Below are 15,649 nucleotides of genomic sequence, written 5' to 3'. Positions count from 1 at the left end.
GACAATAAAAAAAAAAAAAAAACTCATGCATTGCTCACGTGCACAGAAGGTTGTGCATGCAGGAGTACATATGTGCCTCTAGAGAAAACATGCATTACACTCTTGGCAAGTGGTGTGTTCTCATTGGCTCGTAGGGATCAAATCGGGTCGGGGTTATTGGATCAAGTACATGGTTTCCAGGTATTATTCGAGTTGAATGCAAACGATCAGGTTGCGGTCTCGGGTTCTCCTCATAGTTGTAGCATGTCACAATACTATATTTTTAATCATACGACATCACGATCTCAACACGCTCATGACAAGTATTTAGATTTGCCTATGCATATTGAACACAACTTGTGCAGAATCTAAGCTTGTTCGAACACACACGCCGCCCGTGTGTTAATGCTCAATCATCTGCGACCTTGACTAACTTGCTTCTATACTAGGCCAAGCCATGCAACACAACTTTGCCTCTACTCAGAGTAAAGGTCATTCATATGTGTTGTTGCATCTTGATTTTGCATCTTGGTTCCTGGCATGTCCTTCATGTCATGATGCCATCTTAAGTCCCATGATGCCATCGACATCGTAGCTTACTCAGACATGTCAATCGAGGATGAAACCATGTTTCGCTCATATTGTCTAGGCCACTCAAATATCAATCCATCCAAGCTCTATTGAGGCATTGCACCCTCCCATATCCATGTCATATAATTTATTGACTTCATACCAAATAGCGTGTGCATATACAAACCTCTGACACATGGGTGAGGGCGCAGTGTCGGTACACTCATGTTGTCCAACACTATCCTTGAAAGACATATTTTAAAGCAAGACACCTAAGACACTAGTCTTGCAACGCTCCATCTCACTGTGACACAAGTATATGCTACAAGGTAGGTTGCATAGGCCATATGGTTAGGGGGTGTAGAGAGCTGACACCATACCTCCCCCCTAAAGTGCATTTTCAGGCCTTTTTTGTCGAGTAGGAGTAAGCATGATTTTGACGAATAGTCATATGGTCTCATGGAGCGCATGTCTAGTGTCCGATTTACACCCAAATTTGGTGATCTTTCATGTTTCATATGGAAGGATTTCATTCTAGACCCACATGCCCAAACTTCTTTTGGAACCTTCCCGGGGCCCTACCCGACCCTTTATCAAACCTATCTTTGTTTCTCATGTCGACATCATTGCCTCTGTTTTTCATATGCCTCAATTTGGCTTTAATGAAGATCTCTTTGGTGTGTTAGATGATGCACCATCCTCCTCGGTCACATCATGGCACTCATCTGTCTTGGCACTCTTGCGACTGGATGGGCACCATTTGAGGGTCACTGCTTCGTCTATCGTTATATGAGGGTCAAAACCTACTCTTTTCGTAGCATTGTTGTGAAATTCTCCTCCACTTAAACTATTCATCATCCTTGATGACTTTCTCAGAGACACAATCGGTCCATGGATTGTGTGTTGGTTATAAACTTGTTTTTATTATTTGTTTTTTTATTATTATTATTTTATTTCTGTTGTTTATTTCTCCATGAAAAAAAGTCGGAAATATTGTAAGTAGGGGAAGGAACTAGTTTGTAGGGAGTGGAGTAGTAGGAGTGGAAGGAGTGGTGGAGTGCTTGCTGATTTGTAGGAGAAATAGGTAAATTTTTTAGTATATAAAGAAAATGGTGCCAAGTTCTAAAGACACAACAAAAACAAGAAATAATTTATGTGTCTTCATTTATTCTCCCCTTATATTGCGTTTTTTTCTTACAATTGGTATCAGAGCGTTAAGTCAAGGCCAGTTTTCAATCATGTCTCACTTAGAGATTGAGCGGTCAAGAAGGGAGAGAGATCAAAAAATGAGACAGGAATCGAGTGACAGGAGCCAAAACACCGGTGCGATAGAAGGTGATGCCTCACATGAGGTGAGTGTACGGATTCAAGAAAGGAGGGATCTGTCACACTCAAATACCCGATGCTGACAAAATGCAACTATGCAGCTTGGGCGATTAAGATGGAGGTATTTATGATGGCACAAGGTGTTTGGGAGGCAATTGAGTCACCCGAAACAGTAGATAACCGTAAAGATAAGATGGCTTTAGTAGCTATTTATCAAAGTATTTGAGAAGATACGTTGCTACAGTTGGGTGCCAAGAAAACGGCCAAGGAAGCCTGGATCATGCTAAAAAATATGAATCTAGATGCGGAAAGAGTGAAAGAAGTTAGAACGCAGACTCTCTGGCGGGAGTTTGAAGCATTGAGGATGGGTGATTCAGAAAGTATTGACGAGTATTCTGGAAAATTCACCATTATCGTCAACAAATTGAGAGGCCTCGGCAATACTGTGGATGATATCCAAGTAGTTAAGAAACTTCTACGATCCACCTCTGCAAAGTTTCTTCAAATTACCTCAACGATTGAGGAGTTCAGTGATCTCAAAACGAAATCCGTTGATGAGATTATTGGATCACTCAAGGCACATGAAGAAAGGTTGCAAGAGTTTGGAGAAAAAGATGAAACCGTTCTCCTCACTCATATAGAATGGAAGGAACGAGAGACTGCAAAATCTTCAAAGAAAGAATGGAAGGATCAAGGCAGTTCCAGAGGAGGTAGGGGACGGGGTCGCGGAAGATGGAGAGGCCGTGGGAGAAGTGACTGGCATCGAGGAGATGAAGGAGAGTCGCAAACTCAAAAGAAGAGATTTGACAAAAGTAAAATTAAATGTTTCAGGTGTCAGAAAATGGGACACTTTCGCATCAAAGTGTTCCACAAAAGACGAACAACTCAACCTGATAGAGATGCAAAAGGATGAGGAGTCTTCACTGCTGATGATAGAGGCGTGTGAAATTAAAACCACACATGACAAAGAGCCTAATTTTGTGATGTTGAATGAAACTATAGTGCCGCCACCAGACAATATTGGAGCTGAAAATTCCTGGTTCCTAGATACTGGAGCAAGCAACCACATGTCAGGAGAAAGGAGGGTCTTTCGTGAGCTCGACACATCTATTGTTGGAAAGGTACGCTTCATTGATAACTCTGTAATAGACATTTGTGGTCGAGGAATAGTGCTCTTCAAATGCAAAATGGATGAGCACTTGATCTTATCGCAAGTCTATTACATACCTAAACTCAAGAGCAATATTATAAGTTTGGGACAATTGGATGAGAGTGGAAATAAAATTGTCATAGAGAACAGTGTGATGAAGATATATGACAGAGCTAGGAGCCTGATTATTATGGTGACCAGACAATCCAACAGATTGTATGTAGTAAAGCTGAAGCTTGCAGATCAGGTGTGTTTAATGACAAATATCAGTAACAGTGGTTGGCTCTGGCACGCGAGGCATGGACACCTAAATTTTCACTCTTTAAAGCAATTAAATGACAAGAGAATGGTTGAAGGGTTGCCGAGAATCACCCAAGTCAATCAATTATGCGATGGGTGTTTAATTGGAAAGCAGCATAGGACTCCTTTTCCCCGAACAACAACATATCGTGCGAAGGAGTCATTGGATCTTGTCCATGGAGATCTATGTGGACCTATTTCGCCAATGACGTATGGAGGGAACAAATATTTTATGTTACTAGTGGATGATTGTTCACGATTTATGTGGGTGTTTATGTTGAAAAACAAGAATGAAACACTGCTGGTGTTTAAAAAATTCAAGATCAGTGTGGAGGTAGAGAAAGGCAGGAAGATTAAGAGCTTTAGAATGGACCGTGGAGGAGAGTTTGTATCTACTGCTTTTAAAGACTATTGCTAGAATGAAGGCATGAAGAGACTTCTTACTGCACCATTTTCACCACAGCAAAATGGCGTAGTAGAAAGGCGTAATCGAACGGTGGTAGAGATGGCCAGATGTATGTTAAAGAGCAAAGAGATGCCTGCAAAATTTTGGGGAGAGGCTATCAAAATTGCCGTGTATATTCTGAACAGATCGCCAACAAAAGGAATTGCAGATGGTACACCGTATCAAGCTTGGTTTGACAAGATATCAAAGGTTCATCACTTTAAAATCTTCGGGTGTCTTTCTCATGCCAAGAATACATATTCACACCTTCCTAAACTTGTTGATAGGAGTGTGAAGACAATTATGTTAGGATATGAAGATGGAACCAAAGCTTACCGACTATTGGATCCACAAAAGAACAGAATTATGGTGAGCAGGGATGTGGTGTTCGAAGAGGAGAAAAAGTGGTGTTGGGAAGAAATCACAAACGGTGATGATGAACAAAGAGGAACTTTCACCGTTCAAATTTCAGAAAAACAGAGGAGAGGAATATTGAAAATATCGAAGTTGATCCAGACGAAAGACAAAGGGAAAATTCGTCCTCAACTTTATCAACGTCGGACAGTACCTCAAATGCATCATCGTCAAGCTCATCAACGCCGAAAAAATTCAGGTTTCTAGAAGATATTTATAGAGAACTGAACGAAGCAGAGGATGAAGCAATGGACCTTTGTTTTCTTTCTATAGAGGAGCCAATCTCATATGAGGAAGCTGCTAAGAATGAAAACTGGAGGAATGCCATGATGTCTGAAATTCTCTCCATCGAAAAGAACAAAACGTGGGAACTCACAGACTTGCCGAAGAATCATAGAGCAATCGGCATCAAATGGATTTTCAAATTAAAGAAAAATCCAGATGGAGAAATCATGAAACACAAGGCGAGACTCGTGGAAAATGGATATGCACAGCAGTTCGGTGTAGATTACAGTGAAGTATTCGCACCAGTGGCCAGGTTAGAAACAGTGAGATTAATTCTTGCCTATGCAGCCATTAAGAATTGGGAAGTACATCATATGGATGTAAAGACAGCTTTTCTGAATGGCAAGTTAGAAGAGGAGGTGTATGTTGTTCAACCAGAAGGGTTCGTTGACAAAGAAAATCCAAACATGGTGTTAAAACTACGTAAAGCCTTGTATGGATTAAAACAGGCTCCGAGGGCCTGGAATTTTAAACTTGATCAATGTTTGCAGTCACTTGGTTTTCTTAGATGTCCACAGGAATATGCTATGTACAAGAAAATTAATGGAGTTGAAGCAATGATAATCGGCACATATGTGGATGACTTAATCATAGCCGGCTCAAACAAACAAGTTATAGCTAAGTTCAAGGAAGAGATGCACCAGAAATTTGAGATGAGCAATCTTGGACTTTTGAGCTATTACTTGGGTATTGAGGTACGACAAAGCAGTGAATCAATCACTTTATGTCAAGCCGGATATGCAAGAAAAATCCTAGAGAAGCTAGGAATGGGGGAGTGCAATCCTTGTTCGATTCCCATGGAACCAAGAATGAAGATGAGCAAACATGGAAATGGAGAACCTGCGGTTGACAAAACACTTTACAGAAGTGTTATTGGAAGCTTACGCTATCTAGTTAATACCCGACCCGACATAGCCTACTTAGTGGGTGTGATGAGTAGATACATAGAGACACCAACAACTTCACATCTCACAGCAGTAAAACAAATATTGGTGTATGTGAAAGGTACTCTAAGATTTGGTTGTGTTTATAAGAAGCTATCGAATGTGGAGCTGGTAGGATTTAGCGACAGTGATATGGCTGGGGATATTGACGATAGGAAGAGCACAATTGAAGTGTTGTACTATTTGGGAGTAAATCCAATAACCTGGATATCACAGAAGCAAAAGGTGGTGGCTTTGTCATCATGCGAGGCTGAGTATATAGCCGCAACTGCTGGAACATGTCAAGGAGTATGGTTGGGCAGGATTTTGATTAACATCAGACAACTTCCAATAAAACCCAAGCTTAATGTTGACAACAAGTTAGCTATAGCGTTGGCGAAAAATCCTGTTTACCATGATCGAAGTAAACACATTGATACCAGATTCCATTTTATTCGCCAATGTGTACAAACTGAAGCTATTGAATTGGAATATGTGAACACAGATGAACAGTTGGCAGATATTCTGACAAAGCCGTTAGCAAGACAACGGTTTCTGGAGTTAAGAGAGAAGATTGGCTTGAAGAAAGTCGATTCAACATACTTAAACAAGTTTAGAGGAGTGATTGTTGGTTATAAACTTGTTTTTATTATTTGTTTTTTTATTATTATTATTTTATTTCTGTTGTTTATTTCTCCATGAAAAAAAGTCGGAAATATTGTAAGTAGGGGAAGGAACTAGTTTGTAGGGAGTGGAGTAGTAGGAGTGGAAGGAGTGGTGGAGTGCTTGCTGATTTGTAGGAGAAATAAGTAAAGTTTTTAGTATATAAAGAAAATGGTGCCAAGTTCTAAAGACACCACAAAAACAAGAAATAATTTGTGTGTCTTCGTTTATTCTCCCCTTCTATTGCGTTTTTTTCTTACATTGTGACTCTCTCTCTCACTTAATCTCAGTATCCTTGATGACGATCCAAACTTCAGATTGCCTGCGAATGAACCCGTTGGAAATAACATGCTTCAGAATGAATACGGAAACAACGCACTACTTATGAACTATCCAACTTACGGATCTATTCTTGGTCTCCGAGTCTTGCAACATAAGCACAAAAACAATTGTCTAATGGTTGTGGACTATCCCACCATGGCCTCCCTCGCCCTTCTCTCGAACTCTAACAGGGACTCACAAGAAAAACTATGATCGAACTAGCTAGTGTTGGCATATCCATACCTATGCTAGGAGCGCACCCTAGATATGGTCACCTTTGCCTCAACACTCATATTCTTTTAGTCACACATAATGGTGCACCCTTGGGGTGAGGCTCTTAAGACAACCATGGCATAAACCCATATGGTAGCAAAGTCTAGAGGGTTGTAACACATTCCCATATTGGCACTACACTTCAACCAACTCCCACTAACCATCTTCATAGGTCAATCGCTTCCTTGACACTTATTTGGTCTTCGTGCAGCTTCATTTATTGTAGAGTTTCTCGAAGACATTAAACTTAACTCATTCATGTGTGCTAATTTCATTATGCTTAATTTCAAAATAGGTCTCAACCTTATGTGAAACCTTTTTTTTTTTTTTTTCTCAAGAAAATGAATGAATAATGAACAAGTAATAATTTTACACTATTTAGTAAAACTCTCTTCTCATCAAAAATATTTCCTTAGAGAAAGAGAAGTAGCAAAGTCGCTTTACCGTGGAAGAAGGAAAAGTCAAGCAGTTTCATCCCAAACATTCTCGAACTCTCATTGTGCTCATGAAATTTTTCACACCGAAAGGTGGCTATAGTCATTACTTCAATAAAGTCATTTCGACACAAGCTCACGTTGGTACTCTCTTCTTCATCGAATGGTGCTCTCCACCACTCTTGTGAAGTTACCTACCTTCAGTTTTATGCAGTCTCGTGGAGCGTCAGTCCGGTGTCCGATTAACACCAAATTTGGCAAGGTTTCATATTTCGTATGAACAGACTTCACTCTAAAGTTGCATGCACAAACTTCTTTAGGAAACCCGACTTTCAAGGTTGACTATCAAGGTTAAGGCTGGGGGTGCTACTAGGCCTTTATATAGCCTATCTTTGTCCCTCAAATTGACATCGTTACCTCGGTCTTACTTATGCCCAAGCTTGGTTTCAAAGCACAACGGTTCAATGTTTGTCTCCTCTTATTGAGTGGCACGTGTCCTCTGTCATGCTTGATACACTATGCCTCCCTTGCACCTGATAAATGTCAATCTGCGATTCTTTTTCTACGAGTGAGTTACGGATATGCCTAAAGGTAGATGCACCAGTTGTCTAGTGGTAGAATAGTACCTTACCAAGGTACAGACCTAAGTTTGATTCTCGGCTGGTGCATCTTGAAGATTAGCTATGATGATATTAGTGCATAATGTTCAAACTTCGGTTTGTTCCAATATATCATTTAAATTTATAGATTTCACAAGTAGCACTATGGAGCATTTTTTTTAAAAATCGAGTGGTGAAACTAAAAGTCAAGGGCTTCAGAAGAACTGCATGACCAAAATACAAGTACTTTATGGAGTACCCTGCCACGATACGGACCTGAGTTCGATTCTCGGCTCATGCATCTTGAAGATTAGCTATGATGATATTAGTGCATAATGTTCAAACTTGTGTTCGTTACAATATATCATTTAAATTTATAGATTTCACGAGTAACGCTATGGAGCTTTTATTTTTTAAATCGAGAGGTGAAACTAAAAGTTAAGGGCTTCGGAAGAACTGCATGACCAAAATATGAGTTTATTATGGATATGCTTAAAGATAGATGCACCAGTGGTCTAGTGGTAGAATAGTACCCTACCACGGTATAGACCCGAGTGTTCGATGGTGCATCTTGAAGATTAGCTATTTGATTATTAATGCATTATTTTCAAACTTCATTTAAATTTATAGATTTCACGAGTTTAAGGGCTTCGTAACAACTGCATGACAAAAATACGAGTATGTTATGGATGTGCCTAAAGGTAGTCTAGTGGTAGAGTAATACCCTGCCACAGTATAGACCCGAGTTCAATATTCTTGACTGTTGCATCTTGAAGATTAGCTATGATGATATTAGTCCATGCTCAAACTTGGGTTTGTCACAATATTATTTAAATTTATAGATTTCACAAGTAGCACTATCGAGCTTTTTATTTTTAAATTGAGAGGTGGGCTTCGGAAGAATTGCATGACCAAAATACGAGTATGTTATGGATGTGCCTAAAGGTAGTCTAGTGGTAGAGTAATACCCTGCCACAGTATAGACCCGAGTTCAATATTCTTGACTGTTGCATCTTGAAGATTAGCTATGATGATATTAGTCCATGCTCAAACTTGGGTTTGTCACAATATTATTTAAATTTATAGATTTCACAAGTAGCACTATCGAGCTTTTTATTTTTAAATTGAGAGGTGGGCTTCGGAAGAATTGCATGACCAAAATACGAGTATGTTATGGATGTGCCTAAAGGTAGTCTAGTGGTAGAGTAATACCCTGCCACAGTATAGACCCGAGTTCAATATTCTTGACTGTTGCATCTTGAAGATTAGCTATGATGATATTAGTCCATGCTCAAACTTGGGTTTGTCACAATATTATTTAAATTTATAGATTTCACAAGTAGCACTATCGAGCTTTTTATTTTTAAATTGAGAGGTGGGCTTCGGAAGAATTGCATGACCAAAATACGAGTATGTTATGGATGTGCCTAAAGGTAGTCTAGTGGTAGAGTAATACCCTGCCACAGTATAGACCCGAGTTCAATATTCTTGACTGTTGCATCTTGAAGATTAGCTATGATGATATTAGTCCATGCTCAAACTTGGGTTTGTCACAATATTATTTAAATTTATAGATTTCACAAGTAGCACTATCGAGCTTTTTATTTTTAAATTGAGAGGTGGGCTTCGGAAGAATTGCATGACCAAAATACGAGTATGTTATGGATGTGCCTAAAGGTAGTCTAGTGGTAGAGTAATACCCTGCCACAGTATAGACCCGAGTTCAATATTCTTGACTGTTGCATCTTGAAGATTAGCTATGATGATATTAGTCCATGCTCAAACTTGGGTTTGTCACAATATTATTTAAATTTATAGATTTCACAAGTAGCACTATCGAGCTTTTTATTTTTAAATTGAGAGGTGGGCTTCGGAAGAATTGCATGACCAAAATACGAGTATGTTATGGATGTGCCTAAAGGTAGTCTAGTGGTAGAGTAATACCCTGCCACAGTATAGACCCGAGTTCAATATTCTTGACTGTTGCATCTTGAAGATTAGCTATGATGATATTAGCGCATAATGTTCAAACTTGGGTTTGTTACAATATATCATTTAACTTTATAGATTTCACAAGAGGTGAAACCAAAAGTTAAGGGCTTCAGAAGAACTGCATGACAAGAATATGTGTACTTTATGGAGTACCCTGCCACGATACGGACCCGAGTTTAATTTTCGGTTGGTGCGTCTGGAAGATTAGCTATGATGATATTAGTGCATAATGTTCAAACTTGGGTTTGTCACAATATCGTTTATATTTATAGATTTCACGAGTAGCACTATCGAGCTTTTTTTTTTTTTTTTTTTTTAAATCGTGAGGTGAAACTAAAAGCTAAGGGCTTCAGAAGAATTGCATGACAGAAATATGAGTAAGTTATGGATATGCCTGAAGGTGCATGCACTAGTGGTCTCGTGGTAGAATAGTACCCTGCCACGGTATAGACTTGGGTTCGATTCTCGACTGGAGGTGCATCTTGAAGATTCACAATGATGATATTGTGCATAATGTTCAAACTCAAACTTAGGTTTGTCACAATATCGTTTATATTTATAGAATTTACGAATAGCAGTATCATACTTTTTCTTTTTTTAAATCGTGAGGTGAATATAAAAGTTAAGGGCTTCAGAAGAACTGCATGACCAAAATACGAGTAAGTTATGGATATGCCTGAAGTTACATGCACTAGTGGTCTAGTGGTAGAATAGTACCCTGCCACGGTACAGACCCGAGTTTGATTCTCGACTGGTGCATCTTGAAGATTGGCAATGATGATATTAGTGCACGATGTTCAAACTTGGGTTTGTCACAATAGCGTTTATATTTATAGAATTTACGAGTAGAACTATCGAGCTTTTTCTTTTTTTAAATCGTGAGGTGAAACTAAAAGCTAAGGGCTTCAGAAAAATTGCATGACAAAAATACGAGTAAGTTATGGATATGCCTAAAGGTATATGCACTAGTGGTTTAGTGGTAGAATAGTACCTTGCCAGGGTATAGACCTGAGTTCGATTTTTTGTTCATGCATCTTGAAGATTGGCAATGATGATATTAATGCATGATGTTCAAACTTGGGTATCAAACTTTTTCTTCAGAAGAACTGCATGACCAAATTACGAGTAAGTTATGGATATGTCTGAAGGTACATGCACGGTCTAGGGGTAGAATAGTACCCTGCCACGGTACAGACCCGAGTTGCATGACCAAAATACGAGTAAGTTATGGATATACCTGAAGGTACATGCACCAGTGGTCTAGTGGTAGAATAGTACCCTACCATGGTACATACCCGAGTTCAATTCTTGGCTAGTGTGCAAATTTGCGAAGATGATATTAGTGCATGATGTTTCAAACTTGGGTTTGTCACAATATCGTTTATATTTATAGAATTTACGAGTAGCACTATCGAGCTTTTTCTTTTTTTAAATCGTGAGGTGAAACTAAAAGTTAAGGGCTTCAGAAGAACTGCATGACCAAAATACGAGTACGTTATGGATATGCCTGAAGGTACATGCACGAGTGGTCTAGTGGTAGAATAGTACCCTGCAACGATGTAGACCCGAATTTAATTCTCGGTTCTTGCATCTTGAAGATTAGCTATGATTATTATATTAGTGCATAATGTTCAAAATTTGGTTTGGTATAATATTTCTTTTAACTTTATAGATTTCACGAGTAGCACTATCGAGCTTTTTGTTTTTATATCGAGATGTGAAACAAAAAGTTAAGGGCTTCAGAAGAACTGCATGACCAAAATATGTTTACTGTATGGACTACCCTGCCACGATACGGACCCGAGTTTCATTCTCGACTGGTGCATCTTGAAGATTAGCTATAATGATATTAATGCATAATGTTCAAACTTGGGTTTGTCACAATATCGTTTATATTTATAGATTTCACGAGTAGAACTATCGAGCTTTTTTTTTTAAATCGTGAGGTGAAACTAATCGTTAAGGGCTTCAGTAGAATTGCATGACCAAAATACGAGTACGTTATGGATATGCCTGAAGGTACCTGCACCAGTGGTCTAGTGGTAGAATAGTACCCTGCCACGGTATAGACCTGAGTTCGATTCTCGGCTGGTGCATCTTGAAGATTGGCATAATGTTCAAACTTGTGTTTGTCACAACATTGTTTAAATTTCACGAGTAGGACTATCGAACCTTTTGTTTTTAAATCGAGAAGTGAAACCAAAAGTGAAGGGCTTCGGAAGAACTGCAGGACCAAAATACGAGTACGTTATGGATCTTCTTTAAGGTAGATGCACCATTGGTCTATTGGTAGAATAGTATCTTGCTACATTATAGGCCCGAGTTCGATTCTCAATTGGAGCATCTTGAAGATTAGCTATGTTGATATGTGAGGTACATACTTGAGTTATATTCTATGTTGGAGCCATGGGTTTGTTGTTGTATTTATTTTAACCTTGAGTTCCAATTTTATTCAAAATATTCGAAATGAAATTAAAATTTGATTTATCGGCAACTACATACATGACATGATTACTATGCATGAAAGAATTCATTTATAACGTTTCATAAACGGTGCTATAGGCTTAAATGTTCATAATAAATTTATTAAAACAATATTGTTATGGATGGAAAATAGATAAGATGAGTTTAAATAGTGCCCTTGTCTAACCTAAGGATCATTAAAAATAACTTGAATGCAACTTCCTTAACTTTGGTTCCTTGGCCTTCAAAGCGACGTTGTCATCTGTAAATGGGTGTCTTACCTTTACATGAAAATAAGAGTAGCATATGGTTTGAGTACTTTAATAAATACTCAATAAGTAACCTCACTGAAAATGAATCATGTGTAATATAGTTGGACCTATCCTTTCATAAATGCATTGTGACATGGGTTTGGGCTTTGCTTTTCAGTCCGAGCAGGGTTGAATATGTTGTACTATCCTACATACAACCCATGAATGTGCACATTGGCCACCAGGTAGGCTCGTATAAGAGTACTCTGTGGGCTGGCTCGTCGAGCTTGTGCACACTCACACTACCAAATACCATGAAGGGAAAAGACCCACATAATATCATAAGGAACATAAAATTGTAAGGAATGTGTCTATACTAATCATAACGGGAAAGTATCTCGATGCACCTCCCATTAATAATACATGATTTTCTAATGTCTCATAGTCATAGAGGGTACGTATTAACATGGTTTACATGACATGATACATGAAGGTTCATGCATCAAATAATATCGAAAACATAACATTGTTCTATGACATAACATAATCCTAGAATAGTGTGATATCATAGCATCACTTATGCAAATAATATCGAAAACATAACATTGTTCTATGACATAACATAATCCTAGAATAGTGTGATATCATAGCATCACTTATGCAACATAACAACATAATTCTCCATTTATTATTCTCTAAAAAAAATAGTCATTTTAAATAAATTTGTTAATATATACGTTTTATTTTTAGATATAAACTATCCATTGGTTTTGATCAACTCGTGTTATTAGAAATTGAAGTAGAACCACGTTGCCCTAAATTGAACTCATTTCATCTACTCTAGTAAGAAAAATATAAACTTAATCTGTGCCTAAATTATAAACCCAAAATTTGATAACATAATTTTAAAATCTAAGAAAAACAACACAAAAATATAGTCCAAGTCATAAATAAATAGTTGAATCAACAATAATGTTGGGAAACGAGACAAAAATAAAGCAACCCTAATGACATAAATAAATTAGTTCAATTAGCGAGAAAAAAAAAACTAATCCAAAAGTAAAAGACATTTGTTATTACATAAATAAAACAAATGAAAGCAACACATTCAACCCACCCAAGCTTGGAAGACATCAAACCCATTGGAGTTTGGAATGGAAAATATATAGATTTCTTCATCTTTAGAAACATATAAAACTTGGAAATGGAACTTAAAAAATCTCTCTTTGAGGCAGGGAACGAGACAGGTCAAGGGAGTTAGGAGGGGACAAGAATGGAGAATATAATCTCGGTCTCTAGTCCTAATTATGTAATAGGGAAAATTTTCTCCTCACTCCTTCCCTCATTCCCTGTTTAAAGATTACTATGGAGAAATACATTTTGAACACTCAACTGATGTGTGAACTATTTTCGAGAAGTAGCAATAGTGAGTAAGCAACGAAGTGTAGTAAACTTTGTTGTATTAGAAAATGTCTCTTTGTAATCAATATCTTCAACCTGAGTATACCCCTTTACTGCCGGATAAACTTTATAACGTTCAACAGAACAATCAGAGTTGTGTTTAATCTTGTACACCCAACGATAGCCAATAGCTTTATGGCCAGGTGGTAGAGGAACGAGAGACCAAGTATGATTACGTTCCAAAGTTGCAATTTCAGCATTCATAGCCTGCTGCCATAATGGGTCGCCAACTACCTCATCATAAGTTTTAACTTATGTCGGGCTGTAATAAGAGATAGAAAAGCAGATTGAGTAGGAAAAACACTAGAGAAAGAAAGGTAATGATGAAGGGGATGCCTGGTGCTCATGTTGGGACTTGAGCTAGAGGTTAAATAATTGGCTGCATAAGACATCTCATAATTATTATGCCAAGCTGAAGGTTGTTTGGTACGAGTAGAACATCGGAGTGAAACTGGTGTATCAGGAGGGATAGGATTATAATTAGTGGGTGAATCTGGAGAAGGAATAGAAAGTGGAGGAGATGACGAAATAGAAAGTGGTATAGGATTAGAATAGATGTTTGAGTAGGATGAATCATGAAGTGGTAAAACGAGAGTCGAAGGAACTAATGTCAAAGTTTGTGAAGCTGATGAAAAAGGAAAAACATCTTCACATAATTTAACATCACAGTGGATAAATAATTTGTGAGCTTGTATGTCATACAACTTGGAGCCTTTGTAACCATCAGTATATCCTATGAAAACACAAGAAATTGCCCGAGATTCAAATTTTTGCTTAGGATGTACTACAATTGCATAACATTTACATTAAAAAAACTTTAAGAAGATGAAATGTAGGTGGTTGTTTGTAGAGTGCTTCAAGGGGTGTCTTGTTAGATAAAAATGGTGATGGTGTTCTATTTATAAGATTAACAACAATTAAAATGCACTCTCCCAAAAAATTAAGTGGGACGTGTGACTGAAAGAGGAGAGACCTAGCTACATTTAGGATATGATGATAGCTACATTTAGGATATGACGATGCTTACGCTCTATGGCTCATCTTTGTTGGGGAGTATAGACACAAGTGCGCTGAAATTCAATGCCACACAAAGTAAAAAATGGTTGTAAAGACAGAAACTCAGTCCCATTGTCTGACCGTACTATCTTGATAGTAGTATGAAATTGAGTTTGAACGAATTTAACAAAGTTCATAAACAAATGATGTACTTCTGATTCATGTTGCATAAGAAAAACCCAAGTACATTGAGTAAAATCATCAACAATAGTGAGAAGAAAACGCAAACCAAAATGGATAGGAATTTTATGAGATCCCCAAACATAACAATGTAACATGTCAAAGGTAGAATGTGTTGTTATTGAACTTCTTGAAAAAAAAAACAACCTAGTTTATTTTGCTAACGTGCAAATACTACAGTTATGAGAAAAAGTAGCATTATTAAGATGAAATTGATCCGTTAGAAATTTAAAACAGGAAAAAATAAATAGAATGACTTAGGCGTAAATGCCACAAATTAGATGATTGAGATACTTGATTAGTTAAAGATTTGATTGGAGACTAAGAAATATGATAGAGACCTCCAAATTGTTTACCCGAGCCAATCATCTTCACCTTAGCCAAGTCCTGCATAACACAAGAATCAGGATAGAAGGTGACACAACATTTCAAGTCATTGGTAAGTTTGCTAATGGACAACATGTTTAAATTGAATGGAGACACACATAAAATATTGTTTAATTTAAGGCCAGGATTAAAGAAAACATTGACCGTAAGTGACACATGTGTTGTTCCTTCGTTAGG

At 37.8% G+C, this 15,649-nt stretch overlaps 1 non-coding gene across 1 annotated transcript; it reads left to right on the top strand.

Moving 5' to 3' along the window:
- Positions 1 to 11,699: 11,699 nt before the first annotated feature.
- TRNAG-GCC lies at positions 11,700 to 11,770 on the top strand. Its single transcript has one exon. It is a non-coding gene; the product is annotated as a tRNA-Gly (tRNA).
- The last annotated feature ends 3,879 nt before the right edge of the window (positions 11,771 to 15,649 follow it).

This window comes from Cucurbita moschata, unplaced genomic scaffold (genome assembly GCF_002738365.1).
Source record: "Cucurbita moschata cultivar Rifu unplaced genomic scaffold, Cmos_1.0 Cmo_Scf00123, whole genome shotgun sequence".
NCBI classification, from domain to species: domain Eukaryota; kingdom Viridiplantae; phylum Streptophyta; class Magnoliopsida; order Cucurbitales; family Cucurbitaceae; genus Cucurbita; species Cucurbita moschata.
This window is presented reverse-complemented; position numbering and strand designations above follow the sequence as displayed.